The sequence below is a fragment of the Pinus tabuliformis genome, chromosome X (assembly GCF_031772625.1).
Source record: "Pinus tabuliformis cultivar Carrire ecotype Pingquan chromosome X, CPIR1, whole genome shotgun sequence".
Classification (NCBI taxonomy): domain Eukaryota; kingdom Viridiplantae; phylum Streptophyta; class Pinopsida; order Pinales; family Pinaceae; genus Pinus; species Pinus tabuliformis.
Window position 1 is genome coordinate 1,616,475,112 of NC_142308.1, and position 20,544 is coordinate 1,616,495,655.

Sequence of the window (20,544 nt, forward strand, 5' to 3'; positions counted from 1 at the left end):
AGATATACAACCTACAGCAGATCCGTTGTAACACCCTCTTCGCTCTCAATCTCCTCTCTCTTCTTCACTCAAAATACAGATCTACATAGATGAAATACAATTCCCTCATATATAGTGAGGGGTTGCCTTCTAGGGCAAAAAACCCTAAATTAAACATAACTTCTACCGTCAAATCATCCGCCTAATGAACGGCCCAGATTGACTAGAAATTACTAGACTTTTACAAGGTAATTTTACATCTATTTTTAGCTTTGGGGGCGCTGCCCTCGAACCCACTCCAAGGGACCACTAGCCCCCAGACCCCCTAGCCGCAGGTGATTTAACCCCCTAGACCCTTGCGGGGGTGACAAGTCCCCCCCACACCCCCCCCCCGTGGAGGGATGTATAGTCTTCCTGGGGTATACATCCAACTGAAACCTTTGAATACAGAAGATAATTAGGCTCCACACCCAGCAAACCCTAGATCTAGTGAGACTGAAACCCTAAAACTGATTTTTGTAAATGAAATAAAACAGGATGATAGTAAATGACCTAAAAAATGGGAAAATAGGTCAGCAGGTGAACGTCATGAGGGAAATTGACATGAAGCCACTACCATCAGTTGATCCATGACCTAATGGAATGCAGCTAATCGGATGGGACACCTAATATGCATGCAAAAAGAGAAATTCAATCACTAATGGTAGTATGAAGATACTGACACTAACACATCTTGCTCTGCAACTCTGACCTGATGGTAGCCACTATGCAAGTCCAACTTAGAAAAATAAACAACTTCTTTCAACTGATCCAATAGATCATCAATGTGAGGAAGGGGATAATGATTCTTGATCATTATTTTATTCAACACTATGTAATCAATGAACATCCTCCACGAACCGTCTTTCTTTCTCACGAACATGATTGGAGATACACATGGTGATGTGCTTGGCCTTATGAACCCTTTTTCTAGTAGCTCATGTACCTGCTTCTTCATCTCGACATTCTCTAAAGCGGATAACATGTACATTCCAATGTTAGGCAATGGAGCATCTTGCTGCAAATGAATGTCATGTACAATTTCCCTGTTGGGTGGCAGACCTTTAGGTTCTTGAAATAAGATACCATATTTTGAAACAAATTTTTATAAATCATCTTTTTTTTTAGCATCACAACCCTCAAATACATAGGTTTTATCAGGTTTCTTTTCCTTTACAACCATCAGTAAAAATTGCTTGCATGAATTTTCAACTCTTTTCATCTGCCCTGAGTTTATGAGAGTATAATTATTCTTGAGTTTATGAGCTCCTACAATATATTCTATTCCATCTTTAACAAGTTGATACTTATTTTCAGCTCTATAGAAAATGACTTTTCTATCATACAATTAAGGACTTCCTAAAACAATTCCACATACATCCCAGGAAACAATATCTAACTCGACCTCATCTACGAACGCTGACCCAAAAGAAAACCTAAGTTTACATTGTCTAGCCACTTGTAGCTTTGCTTTATCACATACCCAACCTAATGGATATGGCTTCTTGTGAGGTGTGGTTAGTAATCCCAGCTTCTTCACAATTTCTTCAGAAATCAAGTTTACTTGTGAGCCACAATCAAATAAAGTATCAATCTTTTGATGCTTGGAAATAACTCTAATATGAAAAAGCTCATGCCTTTTCCTCTCATTTTCTTCATTATCAATAGTTTGTGTAGAATTACTAGTAGATGGTTCAGAATTTTTACCTTTTATACCTGTAGCTGTGATTGTTGTTTCATCACCTTTGTCTAACTCAAAATCTTTCTGTATAGAAGCAACATTCTTATTCTTCTTGCCATCGAACTTCTTGGGTTTCAGCTCTAGATGCAAAGACCAGCAAATTTCATCATCATGTCCATCCTTCTCGCAGTGAGTGCATGAAGGTTTGGCTTTCTATACAGAATTTTCCTTCCTCTCCATTTCTGCTTCCTCTTTTCCTTGTTCTTGCTTGCAGTGGGTTTTGATGATCCCCCAATCTCTGGGTTCACATTCTTGCCTCTAGCCTCTAGATGTGTAGCCTAGATAGATACCTCATCTATGCTAGTAGGGTTAAACATGAGAATGGTGTGCCTCAAATAGCTGTGTAGACCACCTATATACTTCAGCAAAGTTTCAGGTGAGTCTAGAGAAATGCCTAGAATTAAATCTCTTTTTCTAAATTCCTGGGTATAGCTTTGTACACTTTCCCCTTTAGTTGGCGAAGAGTTTTCCAACTCATCATGGCTTGCTGCATATAAGCTAGTGGATAGAATTGTTTTTTAATGGTAGAAATAAATTCATTCCAGGTAGAAAGAATTTTACCGTGCTTCTTCAAATCAGCTTGTGTCCTTCCTTCCCACCACACTAAGGCAATTCCTCCAAGGCATAGGCTGGCTAGCTGAATTCTACTCCTGTCTAAATCAATGTTCTACACCCTTCAATACACATCAATCTGTCTAATCCAGTTATCTAGCTTTTCTGCATTTAATTCTCCATCATATATTGGCAAATCAAATTTTACATATAACTTAATCAGAGATGTTTTCTTCTTTTTATTTTCAGGGCTATCAGGAGGTGTGGATACAGGAGGCTCTTTTCCTTTCCCTTTACCTTCAGAATGACCATATAGAAGAGGTTCTTCTATTCCTTTGTCTTGTTTGGAGGTTGAAGTATCTTCACCTTGACCTTTATTAAATTCTCGATACATCTCTTCTACCATGGCTCTCATGGTCATAAAACTGTCCATGAACTGAGAGTCTAATTTTGAGGGAATTTCTTCGGCCATTTTCCTCCTAGGATATACTCTTCCTATTTCTGGGTTAGTCTCAACTAGTTCTCCTTCTCCTGATTTGAGCTTTGACCTAGTTAACATTCAACAATCTAGCACAAGCTTGTCTAACCTTAGCAAACCTAAAGCTTTGATACCACTTGATATGATAATGAGATCTAAGACATTTATTAAGGTATTACAGACTCGTGTGAGTGGATTTTCCTATGTTATTTTATGCAATGGATCAATAAGATTGCGAAATACACAGGCAATGAAGCAGTAAAGAAGAATAATAGACGACACACATAAGCATAGCAAATTTAATAAGGATTTCACCCAATACTCCTGGGCTACATCTCCTGGTCCAACCTTCAGTGGTGACCTCTCTATTATGTCTTCAAATAGATTTTTACAACAGTATGAGCTCAATTTGAGACTCAACGCACAATAGATACAACAACAAGAGTTTGATTGAACCTCTCAAGCCTCTTTGAGTACACAGACTCTCTCAATCACTCTTTGTCTCTGTCTTTTCTCTGTCTCAGCACTGCCTCCAATACTGCCTGCTTTTGTTTGCTCTCTGTCTGTGGCTTTAAAGCCAATCTGCGCTGCTTGTTTGTTTCCCCTTCTCGACTTTCTGTCTCCCAACCTCTATCCACTAGAATCCCTCTTCTAGTGTTAAATAATCATTTGCATAATGCCTTAAGGGGAGGTGGCCACCTATTCTACAACGAATGAGTGCTTCAGGCCTTTGAAATCCCTGAGACGGTCACTTTCTGCTAACACAAAGAAATGTATTCAAAACTATTAAAATCCTCCAAAAACATTATTTACCAGACTTCAAAAGTCCTCAAATCCGATCTTTTCTCCTATCGGGTCCGTCCTCAATCTCTATCGCAAGTCGCTTTGGCCTTGTTCCAAGGTTTCCCTTTGTATTTTAGAAATACATTAAAACTGTGAGAATACGGCAAAAATGGCTTATGACGGATTTCAAATATTATAGAATATCGTTTGTATTTCTATCGGATCTGACTGTCACATATATATATATATATATATAGATATCTATATATATATATATATATATATATATATATATATATATATATATATATATATATATATATATATATATATATATATATATATATATATATGTCCGCCCCTCTGTATGGCTCCGATGCGACTTTATGACGCGACTTGTCACAGTCGCATGGACCCCGGGTTGTGGTAAGCACTTATGTTGAAATCTGCTGATGCGATATGGTGGTGCAACATGGGCCGTCGATCTGCGCACTTGATCGACGATCCTCGTTGACTCTGCTAATCGCTATCGCAATACACATATGGTAGGCACCGATATCCTCCATCTTCCACCGCCGGTTGCGATTCGCCGCTCAAATCTAGATCGTTGATCAACCAGATCTGACGGTTGCTGTAAGCCTCCGATAAGCCTTATTTCTCTATTTTCTTATGTTTTTCGCCTCCGGATAGTGTTTTTCCGCCATTTTTAAGGTTCCCCTTATGCAATTGTTTTGGTCTTTTAATGATTTTAAGGACTTAGAGAGTATTCTAGGATCCATTTGGATCATTATATGTCGTTATTTATGTGATTCCTATACAAGTTCTTGCAAAAGGGTAAATTATTCCCTGTGTTGAAGGCCTCCTATGCCTTCAAGGATCACCCAAAGCTCTGATTTCTGATCTTCTAGAAATTCCTTTGGTTTTTCATGCATTCTTTCTGCATTACATCAAGCCCTCCCCCTGTTACATCTCGAAGCAAGATCTGGTATGAATTGAGTACTCTATGTACTACTGTCTGCTCTGGTCATTCACTCATGTCTGCTCAATTGGCCATGTTTTGTCTCCTCTGGCCCAATGAGGCACAGTCTTTCCCTACCCAATGAGAACATCTCATTCAAAGTTTTCGACAAACACTTTTTTGATATGCTTCCCAGCCCTACTACACTCACCATAATCTAGGGCACCATGTCTCGCTAATATCTTTTGACAAACACATCATATGCACTAACTACTCTGTCGCACCTCCCATGCAAGCCTAGTTTTCCACCTTACAAATCAACGCAAGAGCGAGATAGCCACTCATCAGGTTGAATGTCTGCATGTTGATCTCTCAAAAATCCCATTCGTTTGGCTTTGAGTGAATCAAAAAGCTTTGTTTGGCATATAGGGTTTCAATAAGCCAGGTCTGCTCAGTAGGCCATGTTTCCTATGAGCTCACTCTCTGAGGGAGACTAACACACATTGTCAGGATGGGAAATAGGCCCTTGTAGGTTTGTTGATCCATAGGCTTTAGATGATGCAATGGAAAGAGAGCATTATAGGCCAGGAGTCTAGACTGTTGCCGAGGTGGAGGCATTTGCTGTTGTTTTTGTTGAAAGGATGCTCCAGAATAGGTCCCCACGAAATCAATGGACTTTTATTTGAGTCTCTGTGTAGCTACAATTTTTGTGGCTACGATATTCATTTGCACTATAGAAATGCAGTCAAATGTCTATTTCATCAAAAGTGATCATCAATTCAAATCCTTTTTAAACTTGTGTGTAACACAGAGGCTTTTTGACCTGTTGAATACCTCTCATCACCTTTGAATCCCTTGACTCGACCAAAGTTTCTATAAATGATCAAAACATATATTTTCCTCTATGGATTTGTTGCTATAAAATTACAAATGCATCAGGGTTAGGTTAGGTTGAACCCTAAACTAATGAGAGGTCTTAAGACTTAAGATCTCACGGGAAAGTGCAGCTACACATTTGGTCGGCAGAGTTAAATGGAAATAATCTAGCAACAAATACACATATGCAAATTGCATGTAGAAATTGAAATATCGTAAAGGCAAAACTTAATATACACAAGAAACAAAAGCAAGGATTGCCAATAGTATCGTGTTCTCTGGGGTTTGTTCAATCTCTGCCTTGGGAAATGAAAAATAAGGAAAGGAAGCCCAAAGACTCGACCTTTGAACCACCTCAGAGATTTAACCTTTGTAAATAAAATAAATATCAACACAAACTTAGAATACATTGCAACCTACCCTTCAATGACCCCACCCAATAGAAAACCCGAAGAAAAGGGAAAAAATGAAGCAAAACTCTACCTCATAGTGAGATGTTGTGCACATGCAGAATCACAAGTTAATGGTCGATTTCAATTGAAGGCACTAGAATTCAACCTTGTAACTTTCGTGCCATCCCCAAATAAAAATAACAATAATATTTGACATGCATAATCGTAAGTTAATGGCCGATTTCAATTGAAGGTGCCATAATTCAACCTTGTAACTTTCCTTCCATCCCCAAATAAAAATAACAATAATATTTGATCGACACCTACAGAATCGAAAGTTAATGACCGATTTCAAATGAAGGCTCCATAATTCAACTATGTACCTTTCGTTCCATCCCCAAATAAAAATAACTAAAAAATTTGACCTGCTCTCATCCTTGCAACTAACTCAATTAATTCAATATTTTTCTGCTTCTTCCTCTTTAGAGGCAAGAGTTGCAAGGTGTGTAACTACTTTCATTAATTCGATAGGGGAATACTTGCAAGGTGTATTTAAAGGAGAAAATTACAACCATTCTAGAGTGTAATGGGTTGTACTATGGAGATAGGTCCACTTGTATGGGTTGAGGTGTAAAGGTACTTATAAGTTGCGGAAAATGGTTGTAATGTTTACTTATATAAAGTTTTTAAGATAATGATTAATGATTTTTTTGTTGGAGAATGGAAGAGGAATATAAAAAAGGAGAGGCACTGAGGTTTGTTGTAAATCAATCAAAAGGAAGGAAAAATGTCTCTTATTAGCAGGATTTTTCAAGTTGCCTCTTCAATAGGACTAAATTTTAGTTGGAGCTAGGGAGTTGGCCTCAAAAGCATTAATTGGGTACTCTAGAAATCCAAGTCCTGACATATCCAAGCTATGCCATTAGATAGATTCATCTTGGAAAAAGGTTGCAAACACTAAGGTGAAAATCTCCCCTTTTTAATGTGGATTTTAAACCTTCCATTTGAGAATTCTAAAAACGAGGTCATGATCTTGAAAGGGGGTCCTTGATTTTACCAAAATTCAATGTCAATGCTTAATCCATGGTGTGATTCTTTCTATTTGGTTTGGCCTTGAACATTGAGATCTATCTTTGGGTCTAGTTATCAATCTGTCATTTCATTTAAGTGTTGACAAGGTCTTAAGGGCTATAGGGGATAAGATGGTTATTTTCCAATACCCCTCCCTTGAAACCCTATAAAGAGATGGTGTGCCCAATTTGTTGTCATAATATTTCAACCACAAGCTCTTCCTATGAGGATGCCCTTGAGGGGAGGGTATGTAAAGGAAGTGGGAAAAAACAAAATTTCATGTTGAGTTGAAGGAGGGTATAGATTGCAAGTGTATCTAGAGGTCTTGACAAAGGTGAAGGGGAATGGAGTTTACCTCCTATTGCAACGCCTTCTATTCCACCATTTGAGGTTTTAAGGGCACTGAGTTTAAGGAACCTCATAGTCATCACAACCCATTGCAGGAATATACAAAAATATTGTTTATTGTGAGAGAAATTTGGTGGACCAAAGGGATAAGACACACCTCTATTCTCTTGATTGAGCATGTCAAGAGGGAAGAATCTTGTAGGATCTGCCAATTGAACTTCTTGAATTGGCATGCACTTTTCTTTCTTTTTGGATGATGGCCATTATCTCGTAATTATGTGCATTGGGATAATTAGAGTATCATAATATCATGAATAAAAGAGATAAATCATTCAATTTTGTTTGAAATAATACTGAGAGGGGGGGGTGAATCAGTATTATCTAATTCTTTTAATAAATCTTCCTTATTTGTTCTTTGAATTATTTTTGCATGTCAGTATCATAAAATAATGAGCATGAACAAAGAAAAACAGATAGTCACACCAAAGAACACAAGATGTAAGGTGGAAACCCAATGTGGGTGAAAACCACCTGCTGCAATATGTCTCTATCTTCTTTCAACTTAGAAACTTCTTTTACAATGGTTTTGTACTGGTGCAGTCCTTTACCAGTACGCAGGCTGCAACCTGCAGAGAGCTACAACTCTCTCTCTCTCGTTTTCTAGTCTCTCCTGGAAGGGAGCTACAACCCCCTACTTCTTTTCATAAAGCATCAAATGATCATCAAGTACATAAAAGTTACAGTCCACTACAGTTATCAGATCAGCAATAACAGAACTAACCCAGAACACCTTATCAATAGAAAATTTCAGTCAACAGAACATTTTAATACAGATACGCAGTTTTCCCTTCTGTGGCCTGCGTCGCGACGCAGTTCACCTTCTTCTTTCCTGCGTATACCCGCAGGAATCCTTCTGCCGAACTGCGTGCCCACGCACTGTACCTTGAACCGCGCTGCGTATTATTCCTGCAGGGATGCACCCCAAAATACTATCGCACCGCGTACTTTTACTGCACGGACGCACCTGAACCTTAGTCGCTCTGCGTACCCACGCAGGTCTCCTTCTTCTGCTCTGTGTACCGACGCAGGTCTCCTGTTTCTGCTCTGCGTCCCCACGCAGATCTCCTGTTTCTGCACTGCGTACCCACGCAGCTCTTCTGTTAAACACCTGCGTCCTTCTGATTAGGGCCGAATAGGCAGTCCACCAGAGTGGCACAGTTGCTCAGATCTGATCATGCGCTCGAGAGATCACCCTTCACAGATTCGCCTTCAACCTCCCTTTCATATAGATCAAGCTTTTAAGACCATAACCCAATATTTCAGATCTAAAGATATTCAATTGCAAAAGATGCTTAGCCAAGTGATCTCCTTTGCTTTATATAGGCAAGCTCCTCCTAAAATCATGGAACAATACCACGAGCCGACACCATAATAACCCAATACCGTCGGCTAAATACCAAGAGTAAAACATAAGAAACCCCACGTGTGCTTTTCTCTGCCTTGAAATGTGTGCACTGGGGGGACGCACCTCCTGAACGGCTGGCCTGCGTATCTGGACGCGGTCCCTGCATGGTGTACCTGCGGGTACGCACCTTCTGAACTGATTTCCTGCGTCCTTCTTAATTTTCAACAAATTGAGAGCCTTGCCACGGGAGTTGCCATCAAGTACAACATCTGTAACATATAGCCATACCAGAAACATAATGCCAACAATCTCCCCCTTTGGACTTGATGGCAACCTCACAATCTTCAGTCTTCAGCTTCATTCTCCCCCTTTGACATCAAGGGCAAAGGGGTATGCTCCCCCTAAGAACATGCTCCCCCTGAATATGAACCCGATCTGCAACAAAGAACCATAATCCACCATGAAAGAGATAGAGACATATTGCAGCTATTTCCAAGATCTCCTTCTGACCATCCTCCATAATGCCAACAATGCATTATATGCTCCCCCTGAACCTGTACCATCAATCAAAAAAGGTTCAACAATAAGATGATGCATCAACAACCCCCAGCTTTTGCCTGAGGTATTCAAAAGTGTCCCTGGGCAAGGGTTTGGTGAGAATATCAGCAACTTGTTCCTTAGAAGGAACATACTCCAACTTGACCTTCTGTTCAAGCACTTGTTCCCGGAGAAAATGATACTTGATTGGTATGTGCTTGGTTTTTGAATGCATAACAGGATTTTTTGAGATGCTGATTGCACTTGTGTTATCACATAAGATGGGGATAGGTGGTGTACAAGTGATTTGAAAATCCTGCAAAGTCTGCATCATCCAAAGGAGTTGAGTGCAACAAGATGCAGCAGCAACATATTCCGCTTCAGCTGTAGACAAGGCAATCGAACTCTGTTTCTTGCTGAACCAAGATACCAATCTGGAACCCATAAAGAATGCACCACCACTTGTGCTTTTCCTGTCATCCACGCTTCCGGCCCAATCTGCATCTGTATAAGCATGAAGTGTAAGATCTGTATCTCTAGGATACCATAAGCCATAATTTTGAGTCCCTTGAAGATATTGGAAAATTCTCTTCACTGCCTGAAGATGAGTCTCCTTCGGATTTGCCTGAAATCTTCCAACTATTCCAACTGCATGCATGATGTCCGGTCGGGTACCTGTCAAATAAAGTAAACTTCCAATCATAGATCTGTAGGTTGGTTGATGTACTGCTGCGGATTCATCATTTGCACTGAGGCTACATCCTGTGACCATGGGTGTACATACTGGTTTTGCATCTTCCATACCATATTTCTTCAAAATCTGTTTGAGATACTTGGTTTGAGATAAAAAGATTCCTCCTTCTTTTTGTTGGATTTGCAAACCAAGGAAATATGTCAGTTCTCCTAGCAAAGACATTTCAAATTCTTTCTGCATGACCGAGGCAAAGCTTTGACTCATAGCTTCTTCATTGCTCCCAAAAATAATGTCATCTACATACACAACAAGTATTAGCAATTTGTCATTTTCAACTTTTATATAAAGATTGCTATCTGCTGATCCTTTTGAAAAACCTTGTTGATGAAGATATTTGTCCAAACGGTAGTACCAAGCCCTTGGAGCTTGTTTGAGACCATAGAGAGCCTTTTTCAATCTGCATACAAGATTTGGATCATTTCCAAGAATGAACCCATCTGGCTGTTCAATGTATACTTCTTCTTCCAGGTCTCCATTCAGAAAGGCTGATTTCACGTCCATTTGAAATACTTTGAAATTTTGAAAACTTGAGAGAGCAAGAAACATTCGGATGGCCTCAAGTCTTGCAACAGGAGCAAAGGTTTCTTCAAAGTCTATTCCTTCTTGCTGCGCATACCCTTTACAAACAAGTCTGGCTTTGTTTCTAATTACTTCTCCATTTTCATTCAATTTGTTTTTGAAGACCCATTTTGTTCCGATAACATTCTTATCCTTTGGTCTAGGAACCAGTTCCCAAGTGTTGTTCTTTTCGATTTGCTCAAGTTCTTCATCCATTGCTTTCACCCAACATTCATCTTTGCATGCCTCTTTCACACTTTGTGGTTCAGTAGAGGAGAGTAATGCCAAATAGCTTGAAGCTTCTGCAACTGTTCTTCTTGTTTGTACACCTGCTTCTTTCTGCCCCATAATCTGAGATTCTGGATGATTCTTCTGAACATATCTGGATGGAGTCTTTTCTTCTATTCTTGTCTGCTCCTCTGGTTCTTCTTGAGGTTCTTCTTCTTCATCATTCTGTCTTTGAGGGTAGTCTTCATCTTCTTCGATGTCTTCATGATGTACTTGCCTAGGAATGTATCCCTTCTCATCAACCACTACATCAATGCTGTCAACAATTCTGCCAAGTATTTTATTGTAGCATTTGTATGCTTTGCTATGTGGAGAGTAACCAAGAAGAATGCCTTCATCTGCTCTAGGTTCAAGTTTGCCAAGCTGCTCATCAGTATTCTTGATATAGCATTTTCTCCCAAAGATTTTGAAGTGCTTTACTGAAGGAGTCTTACCACTCCAGAGCTCATGAGGATTTTGAGTGCTGTTCACCTGGACATTTGTTTTGTTGAGAATAACAACCGCAGCATGTGCAGCTTCACCCCAGAAAGTTGCGGGAGTTCCTGATTCATCAAGCATAGCACGAGCCATTTGTTGGATTGTTCTGTTCATTCTTTCCACAACTCCATTTTGCTGAGGAGTTCTAGCTGTAGAGAATTCTCTTCCTATCCCATTTTCTTCACAGAAATCGAAAAATTCATTTGAGGTAAACTCCCCACCTCTGTCAGATCTGAGGCACTTAATTTTGTGACCTGATTCATTTTCAACCAAGGCTTTGAAGGATTTGAATTTTTCGAATGCTTCATCTTTGTGCTTCATAAGTCCTAGCCAGACAAACCTGGAGAAATCGTCAATGAATAATATCAGGTATTCTTCTCCTCTAGGTGTTCTTTTCCTGAATGGACCGCATGTATCTGTATGAACTAGCTCAAGAGGCATGCTAGCTGATCCTTCCTTCTCTGGAAAGTTAGTTCTGGTTTGTTTTCCAAACTGACATGATTTGCATATGGTGTTGTCAGGAATTTTGATATCTGGAAGATCACGAACTGCCTGATATTTGCATGCTTTCCTTATTTGTGAAAAGCTTAGATGCCCCAGCCTCCGATGCCATAACCAGTGCTCATCATCCTTGCTCAGATAGCATTGTTGTTGTCCTTCTTCAAATATGTACAGATTATTTGGAGTTCTTTTGCCTTTGATTACTGTTTTACCTGTATCAAGATCACGAACAAGACATCCATTTGATCTGAATATAACCTCGGTTCTTTGATCACACATCTGGCTGACACTTAGAAGATTATGCTTCAATCCATCAACATACAAAACATTTCCAGCCTTGACCTTTTCTTTTAACTGAGCAATGCCCTTTCCTTTTATAGTTGCAGGAGTATCATTTCCAAAAGAGACTTTCTTTCCCTTTTCTAGAGCAGAATAAGACTCGAGTTTTTCTTTATCACCTGTCATATGCTTCGAACATCCACTGTCAATGTACCATAGATTTTCCTGTCCCTCTGCATAAAATGCTATCCCACATCTTTCTATTTGAGGTTCCTTTATTCTCCATGTTTTGGTGTTTGAGGCTTGTTCCTTTTTCTGCTGAAACCTGCTCCTGCATTCAGAGTCTTCATGACCAAAGTTATTGCAAATAGAACATTCAACTTCATTTTCAAGAGCCGAAAAGTTGTTATAGGTCCTTTTTGTAATCCCTGTCATACTTCTTTGTTTTTGAGCTTCCCTAGTCATGATCGTTTTATATGCAACACATTGAGCTGCTTTGTGACCAAAGTTATGGCAAGAAAAGCATTGTCCATTGAAGAAACTTCTGCGGTTATTGAATCTACCAGCCAACTGATTGTAATTTCTATTTTCATCTATTCTTGAACCAAATTGAGAAGATTTTACCTGTGGCTGGTTGTAGCTTTTGTTCACCCTTAAGATGGATTGCCCTTGATAGTTTTTGTTTGTAATTCGTTCCTGCTTTACCTGTTGATCTTCATTGTTCTTTTGCTCATTTCTTCTTGCTGCATCAAGATAACTTTTTGAGGTGGATGCTTGAGAAGTTTCTCCATTATAGCCCAGACCTGTCTTGTTTAGAGGAGACCGCTGCACATTGATAATCTCATCCAAAGTTTCAGATCCTTTGACAAACTTGAGATTAATAGCTTTTGTTTTCTCAATCTCTTTTCTAAGACCAACAATTTCACCTTCTAATTTTTCAAGATGTTTTTCCTTTTCATCAATGATCATGTTCTTTTCTTCTATACATCTCTTGAGTCTAGTAATTTCATCATAAAGGTTATCCACATCTACAACATCCATATAATCATCATCTTCAAATGCCATTAACAACTTATATTCATTACCTTGTTCATCTTCATCACTGTTTGATAGACCATCACTATCTTCATGAGTGTAGTAGCTTTTCTTGTTTGCGTTCTGTTTCTTGTTCCATCTAGCAGGTTCCTTTCCTTTATCCTTATAAGGACATTTTGTAGCATAATGAACTACTCTTCCACAAGCAAAGCATTTAAAAGGTAACTTACCTCTGAACCTTCCAGAACCCCTTTGAAGATTTCTGACAAAATTTGATTCTTCTTCCTCTTCTTCTGGGACGTGGCTTGCTTCATAATAATCTCCTTTTCCTGATGCCTTGAAAGCAGCTTCTCTTCTGTCTGATGGACCTCCCTTTCTCATTTCATAAGCAGTTAGAATTCCATGTAGCTGAGACATAGTAAGAATTCGTAGATTTTCCTTTTCTTCTATTGCAGATACTTTAGATTCAAACTTGGGGGACAATGATCTTAGGACCTTTTCAACCACAATAGCCTCTTTTATTTCTTCACCCAAATTTTTCATACAATTAACAACCTCATCTACCCGAAGAAAATAGTTAGCCACACTTTCATCATTATACATTTTGAGAGTCTCATACTGAATTCTGAGAGTTTGAAGTTTAGCACGCTTTACCTGTTCATCTCCTTCATAGCTCGTGACAATTTTGTCCCATATCTCTTTTGCGGATTTATAGTGCATTACCTTCATGAATTCTGATTGAGATATACATCCTAATAGAGTACTGACTGCTTTCGCATTTGTTTCATACTTCTTTTTCTCGGCTGCATCTGTAGGAGTAGCTGAAGGAAAAGCATAGCCTGTCTCTACGATGTCCCAAACTTCTGTACCAAGAGATTGAAGATAGGCAGTAACTCTTACCTTCCAATAATTGAAGTTTGTCCCATCAAAAACCGGTGGCCTGATTGATGCTTCTCTCTCGTAGTTGCTCATGATGAACGATCTACCTTCAAGCGATCAAGCTTCTCTGAAGGACCTGCTCTGATACCAATTGTTGGAAATAATACTGAGAGGGGGGGGTGAATCAGTATTATCTAATTCTTTTAATAAATCTTCCTTATTTGTTCTTTGAATTATTTTTGCATGTCAATATCATAAAATAATGAGCATGAACAAAGAAAAACAGATAGTCACACCAAAGAACACAAGATGTAAGGTGGAAACCCAATGTGGGTGAAAACCACCTGCTGCAATATGTCTCTATCTTCTTTCAACTTAGAAACTTCTTTTACAATGGTTTTGTACTGGTGCAGTCCTTTACCAGTACGCAGGCTGCAACCTGCAGAGAGCTACAACTCTCTCTCTCTCGTTTTCCAGTCTCTCCTGGAAGGGAGCTACAACCCCCTACTTCTTTTCATAAAGCATCAAATGATCATCAAGTACATAAAAGTTACAGTCCACTACAGTTATCAGATCAGCAATAACAGAACTAACCCAGAACACCTTATCAACAGAAAATTTCAGTCAACAGAACATTTTAATACAGATACGCATTTTTCCCTTCTGTGGCCTGCGTCGCGACGCAGTTCACCTTCTGCTTTCCTGCGTATACCCGCAGGAATCCTTCTGCCGAACTGCGTGCCCACGCACTGTACCTTGAACCGCGCTGCGTATTATTCCTGCAGGGACACACCCCAAAATACTATCGCGCTGCATATGGACGCACCTGGAAATACTATCGCGCCGCGTACTTTTACTAGACGGACGCACCTGAACCTTAGTCGCTCTGTGTACCCACGCAGGTCTCCTTCTTCTGCTCTGCGTACCGACGCAGGTCTCCTGTTTCTGCTCTGCGTCCCCACGCAGATCTCCTATTTCTGCACTGCGTACCCACGCAGCTCTTCTGTTAAACACCTGCGTCCTTCTGATTAGGGCCGAATAGGCAGTCCACCAGAGTGGCACAGTTGCTCAGATCTGATCATGCGCTCGAGAGATCACCCTTCACAGATTCGCCTTCAACCTCCCTTTCATATAGATCAAGCTTTTAAGACCATAACCCAATATTTCAGATCTAAAGATATTCAATTGCAAAATATGCTTAGCCAAGTGATCTCCTTTGCTTTATATAGGCAAGCTCCTCCTAAAATCATGGAACAATACCACGAGCCGACACCATAATAACCCAATACCGTCGGCTAAATACCAAGAGTAAAACATAAGAAACCCCACGTGTGCTTTTCTCTGCCTTGAAATGTGTGCACTGGGGGGACGCACCTCCTGAACGGCTGGCCTGCGTATCTGGACGCGGTCCCTGCATGGTGTACCTGCGGGTACGCACCTTCTGAACTGATTTCCTGCGTCCTTCTTAATTTTCAACAAATTGAGAGCCTTGCCACGGGAGTTGCCATCAAGTACAACATCTGTAACATATAGCCATACCAGAAACATAATGCCAACAAATTTATGCTTTCCTTTTGTCATTGACACTTAACTTGTTCATTAGCACACTAACACAATAATGCAAAAAGGAAAAGAAGAAAATGACCAAAAGAGTAACAAGTAGCTTTATTGCGAAAATGAATCAAAACCAATCACAAAAGGCATGCAATAAAGTAAGCCCTCTCCTTCTTCAAAGGTTAGTTATCATTCCTCGTGCCTTTGGAATGGAAAATAAGGCTTCATTATTTCTTGTTGCATTTGAGAGAGATACTTTACCTCTACATGCACATGAGAATAAGATGAGTTGGTGAGGTCAGATTTAACTAAGCTCCTTAAGGTCAATGGGTGTTGATCCTAGATTTGTGGTACATGGCTATGGAGATTTTAGAGTTGTTATATAGGATATTACATAAAATCATGATTACATATATAAATATCATATAAGTCACTAACATACCTTGAGGTAAACGGGTTATTAGTCCAAGGATTTATAAGTATTATGAATAAGTAATGGTGTTACCTTAGTTAGAAGGTAAGGTTCTCGTTAATTCTTCACCCTCCCCTCCATACTTCAAATGTTAGAGAAAATAAGAAAGCATTGACACCCTTATACTTGTGAAAATGAGAAGAATCAATACTTGACTAGATTGACCTCCCCTCCTCACTTCCTGGCGCATTCACTCACCTTACTCAAATGGTTAGATGATAGTTTAGTTTTTCCTTTCATCATACTCACACTCTCATGAGGATGGAGAGGACCTCCATGTTTTTTCCCTGGCATAAAATGTACTTTAATGAACTCTATCTAATGATACATTCCTATATTGATCCCTCATTCAGGTCATCAAAATTTCAAGTCAGCTATTTGTTGCGCTTCTGCCAGAATTTGTTGTGTTTCTGTGGGACCAACTTCAAGCTTGGATTCTTAACAAATGGGAAAGTATTTTTGAAAACAAGAGAAGGCTTTTGGTCATTACATACCCAAAAACAAATGCCTCTCTCATTGTTTACGTAATAGTTACTATCTTGGAGTTACAAGTGGCACTTTGAGACCCATTTTTCACAATTTCACCAGGCCAGAATTGCTGACAGGGTTCTAGAACTTTTTGAAATTCAACTTGGTGGACCTCCAACTTGGCATGGTTGAACTCAAATCTATTTGGATAATGAAGTTTTAGGATTTTTCTATCATATCCCATGATATATATTCAGTTATCACATTTTTATTTAGTCAAAAGCCAAACCCTAGATAGTAGGATATGGACAAATTTTGCAAATATTTTATCCATGCATGCTAGGGAGTGTGAGGGCCAAGTGCGAGGGAAACACAAGGGATCACTCATTTAAAATGCATGGAAATTAATTGTTTGTGAATTCTAGGTGTGCTAAGGAGGGAGTGAAAAGGTATATTAGCCAGTGCCAATGCATCACAAGGGAGAACTAGGTCAAAATGTTTGGAAATGAACAAATAAGAGCGCAGTCTGCCAAGGAGTGTCAGTGAATTCCAGGTGTCCGAAGGACGAAGTGTGTTAGGGTAAGTTCATAATAGTACTTGAAGGAGGCCAGCCTATGGTTGCGATAAGGTGTGTACAAAGTAGTTTCAGACAAAGGGATAATTTGGGTTGGGCACAACATTGTTTTGTCAATGACTTGGTTGGGTTCCCAAGTCACAAAAAAAGTAAGGTTATCTATGAGGGCATGACAACTAAGGAGTGCGAAGGTGTTCCAGGGAATGCCAGGAAGTACTAAAACATGTTATACAGTTCCAAGGATTTTAGGCATGCCAAGACATGCCAAGTGCTAAGGCATGCCAATAAGTTCCAGGCGCCGGGGTGTGGCACCAACACATGCTAGGGAGTGTTAGGGCCAAGTTCCAGGGAAACACAAGGGAGTAGTAGTTTAAAATGCATGAAAATGAATGAATAAGAGTATGACAGAGAGTGTTAGCTAGCAAGTACGAGGTGTGCTAAGTGTCAGGGAGTGCCAAAGCATGCCAAGAAATTTAGGGGATGCTAACACGTGCTACATAGTGCCAAGGGATTATTAGGCGTGCGAGATGTTAAGGCATGTCAAGATGTAAAATGTGTTTCTTAGTTGTTTAATTTTACGACCACTATTGGATGTGAGCCTTTCTTTGTAACTTTTTAAGTTGGATAAGTTGAAATTATACATGAGTAGCCTAAGATGAGTTATAGGAAGTTCTTATGTGAAAAAATCATAGTCTAGTTGTAGTAATTGTAACTTCATCAAGTTGTTGTTATAGTTAAGTTGTTGTTATAGTTGAGGGAGTCCCAGAGAAACATAAGGGAGCACTAGGTCAAAATGCATGGAAATGAATGAATAAGAGTGTGTGACAGGGAGTGTCAGCGAGTTCCAAGTGTGCTAAGGAGAGAGTGACATGGTATGCTAGGTTGCACTATGTCATGCTAGATTTTTGGGGCAACATGCAGCAAAGATGTGCCACGTGCCAGGGTGTGTCAACATGTGCTGGGACGTGTTAGGGAGTGCCAGGGAAACACAAGGGAGCATTAGGTCAAATTAGTGCATGCAAATGTACAAATAAGAGTTTGTGACATGAAGTGTCAATGAGATACAGGTGTGCTAAGGGAGTAACAAGGTATGGTTGGTAGTGCTAAGGCATGTTAGAGGTTAGGGAAACATGCCAAGATGTGCCAAGTGCTAGGGTGTGCCAATGCATGCCAGGGAGTGTTATGGATTTCCAAGGAAACAAAAGGGATCACTAGTTTCAAATACATGGAAATGAATGAATAAGAATGTGTGACAAGGAGTGTTAGTGAGTTCTAGGTGTGGTAAGGAGGGAGCGACAAGATATGTTAAGTAGTGCCAAGGAATGCTAGAGTTCCAAGGAAACATAACAAGATGTGCCATGTGCCAGGGTGTGTCAATGCGTGCCACTGAATGTTAGGGATTTCCATAAAAACACAAGGGAGAACTAGTTCAAAATGCATGGAAATGAAGAGATAAGAGTGTGTGATAGGGAGTGTCAATGAGTTCCAAGTGTTCTAAGGAGGGAGTGACAAGGTTATATGCTAGGCAGTGCTAAGGCATGCTAGAGTTCCAGGGCATGTTAGAGAGTGCTAGGGTGTGGTAGGGACTGAAAAGCATGCCAAGAAATGCAAGGGATGCTAACACATGCCACATAGGGCTAAGGGATTGTTAGATGTGCCATGTGCTATGGCATGTCAAGATGTAAATTTTGTTTCTTAGTTGTTTTATGGCCATGGTTGGACGTGAGCCTTGAATTGGTAACTTGTTAAGTGGGATGAGTTGAGATTGGACATGAGTAGCCTAATATGTGTTATAGGTAGTTCTTAGGTGAACAAGGCATAGTCTAGTTGTAGTAACTATAACTTGGTTAAGTTGTTGTAGTCGGGGCAGGACTTGGTTGGGTTCCGGCCAAGTCTAAAAAAAGTAAGGGTAGTTGTGAGGGCATGATAGCTAAGGAGTGCCAGGGCATGCCAAGGAATGAAAAGGTGTGCTAACACATGGCAGACAGTGTCAATGGATGGTGAGGAGTGTTAGGGAGAGTCAGGGGAACACAAGGGAGAACTAGGTCAAAATGCTTGGAAATGAACAAATAAGAGTGTGTGCCAAGGAGTGTCAGTGAATTCCAGGTGTCTCGAGGATGAAGTTTTTTAGGAGAAGTTAAGAATAGGACTTTCAAGAGGTAATCCTATGGTTTTGATAAGGCGTGGACAAAGCAATTTCACAGAAATGGAGACTTTGGGTTGGGCACAATATTGTTTTGCTAATGAATTGGTTGGGTTCCCAAGTCGCAAAAAAAGTAAGGTTATCTATGAGGGTGTTAGTGTCAATCATTTCAGCTTGTCACCAGTGATCAATTATGCTCTTACAAGGTGTTGTTAGGGTGTCAAGTCAAATTTTTGTCATTTCAGTGAGTCTTCAAATAAAAATTTGGTCACTGGCTAGTATGTCTAGGGCTATTTCCACTCTTTCAAGAATTTCATATGTCAGTCACTTTCATTAATCAAATGAGTCTACCATCATGAAAAAATCATTAATATCACTTCAATCACATCATCATGGTCTCTATTCAGCTCAGTGTCACCATTAGGTCATTAGGGTTAAGGTCACAAAATCAGTTATTTCATGTATAAATCTCGCAAATGAGGAGTAGCAATAGGTAAATTTGTTCTTTAAAACTTGATTTCAAATGTAATTTATGTTTTTAGATGTAATAATGTTCCTAAGGTTCTAAAGTTACAAGAAGAGGTCCTACGGCTACAGAACTCAAAAAGAAAGTGAATTGGTGAGGTGGGCCATCCTACCTCATTAATCACTTAGACACCCAAAGAAAATTATAAAAGCACATGGAGGAGCTCATTGACACTCATTTGTGCTTGTATACCATCCTAGCATCGAGCTCCCCCCTCTCCTTTGCAAAAAATTGTGATTCCATAGCCCTCACTGGCAAAAATTGACTCTCGATGGGCACAGAGAACCTTCACTATGCCCCTGGATAGCATGCTGCGCACGAGGCAGAGTTGTCCAAAATTGTTGTTTAACAACCAAAATTCATTTTTCAAATCTCCTCTTCAGTCATTTCATCCTCCAGGCTCTATAACAAGTAAGTTTAATCATTTTCATGCCCTCTTTTGCCTCATATGTCAAGAAAATGATCAAATACTTCTTCTTCTAAGGCTTACATGATTTTCATGGTTTTAATCCTCAAAGGATGAGTTTCTTCCCTAAACCCTAGATTCCTTGTCCCTAGACCATTGTTTGTGGCTAATACACCATTTCCATCCATCACAAAGCCTATCCCCTCATTTTCTATCATTTTCCTCTAAACCCTAATCTACCCTATCTCTTTATAGGATAGGCCTATGTTTTGGCCTTTTCCACCCCCTCCCCTCACTCATTTCCCAAAATTCATTTTTCCCCTACTCACTGACATCATCGCCTACCCTCCTAAATTACCTTACAAAATTTAGGTAACTCATAATTCCATCATACCACCTCATTCCCTCTCAGCAACAAATTTCATTGTTTTTTCTTGCCTTTCACCTAAGGTTTGAAGTATGGAGCCTAAC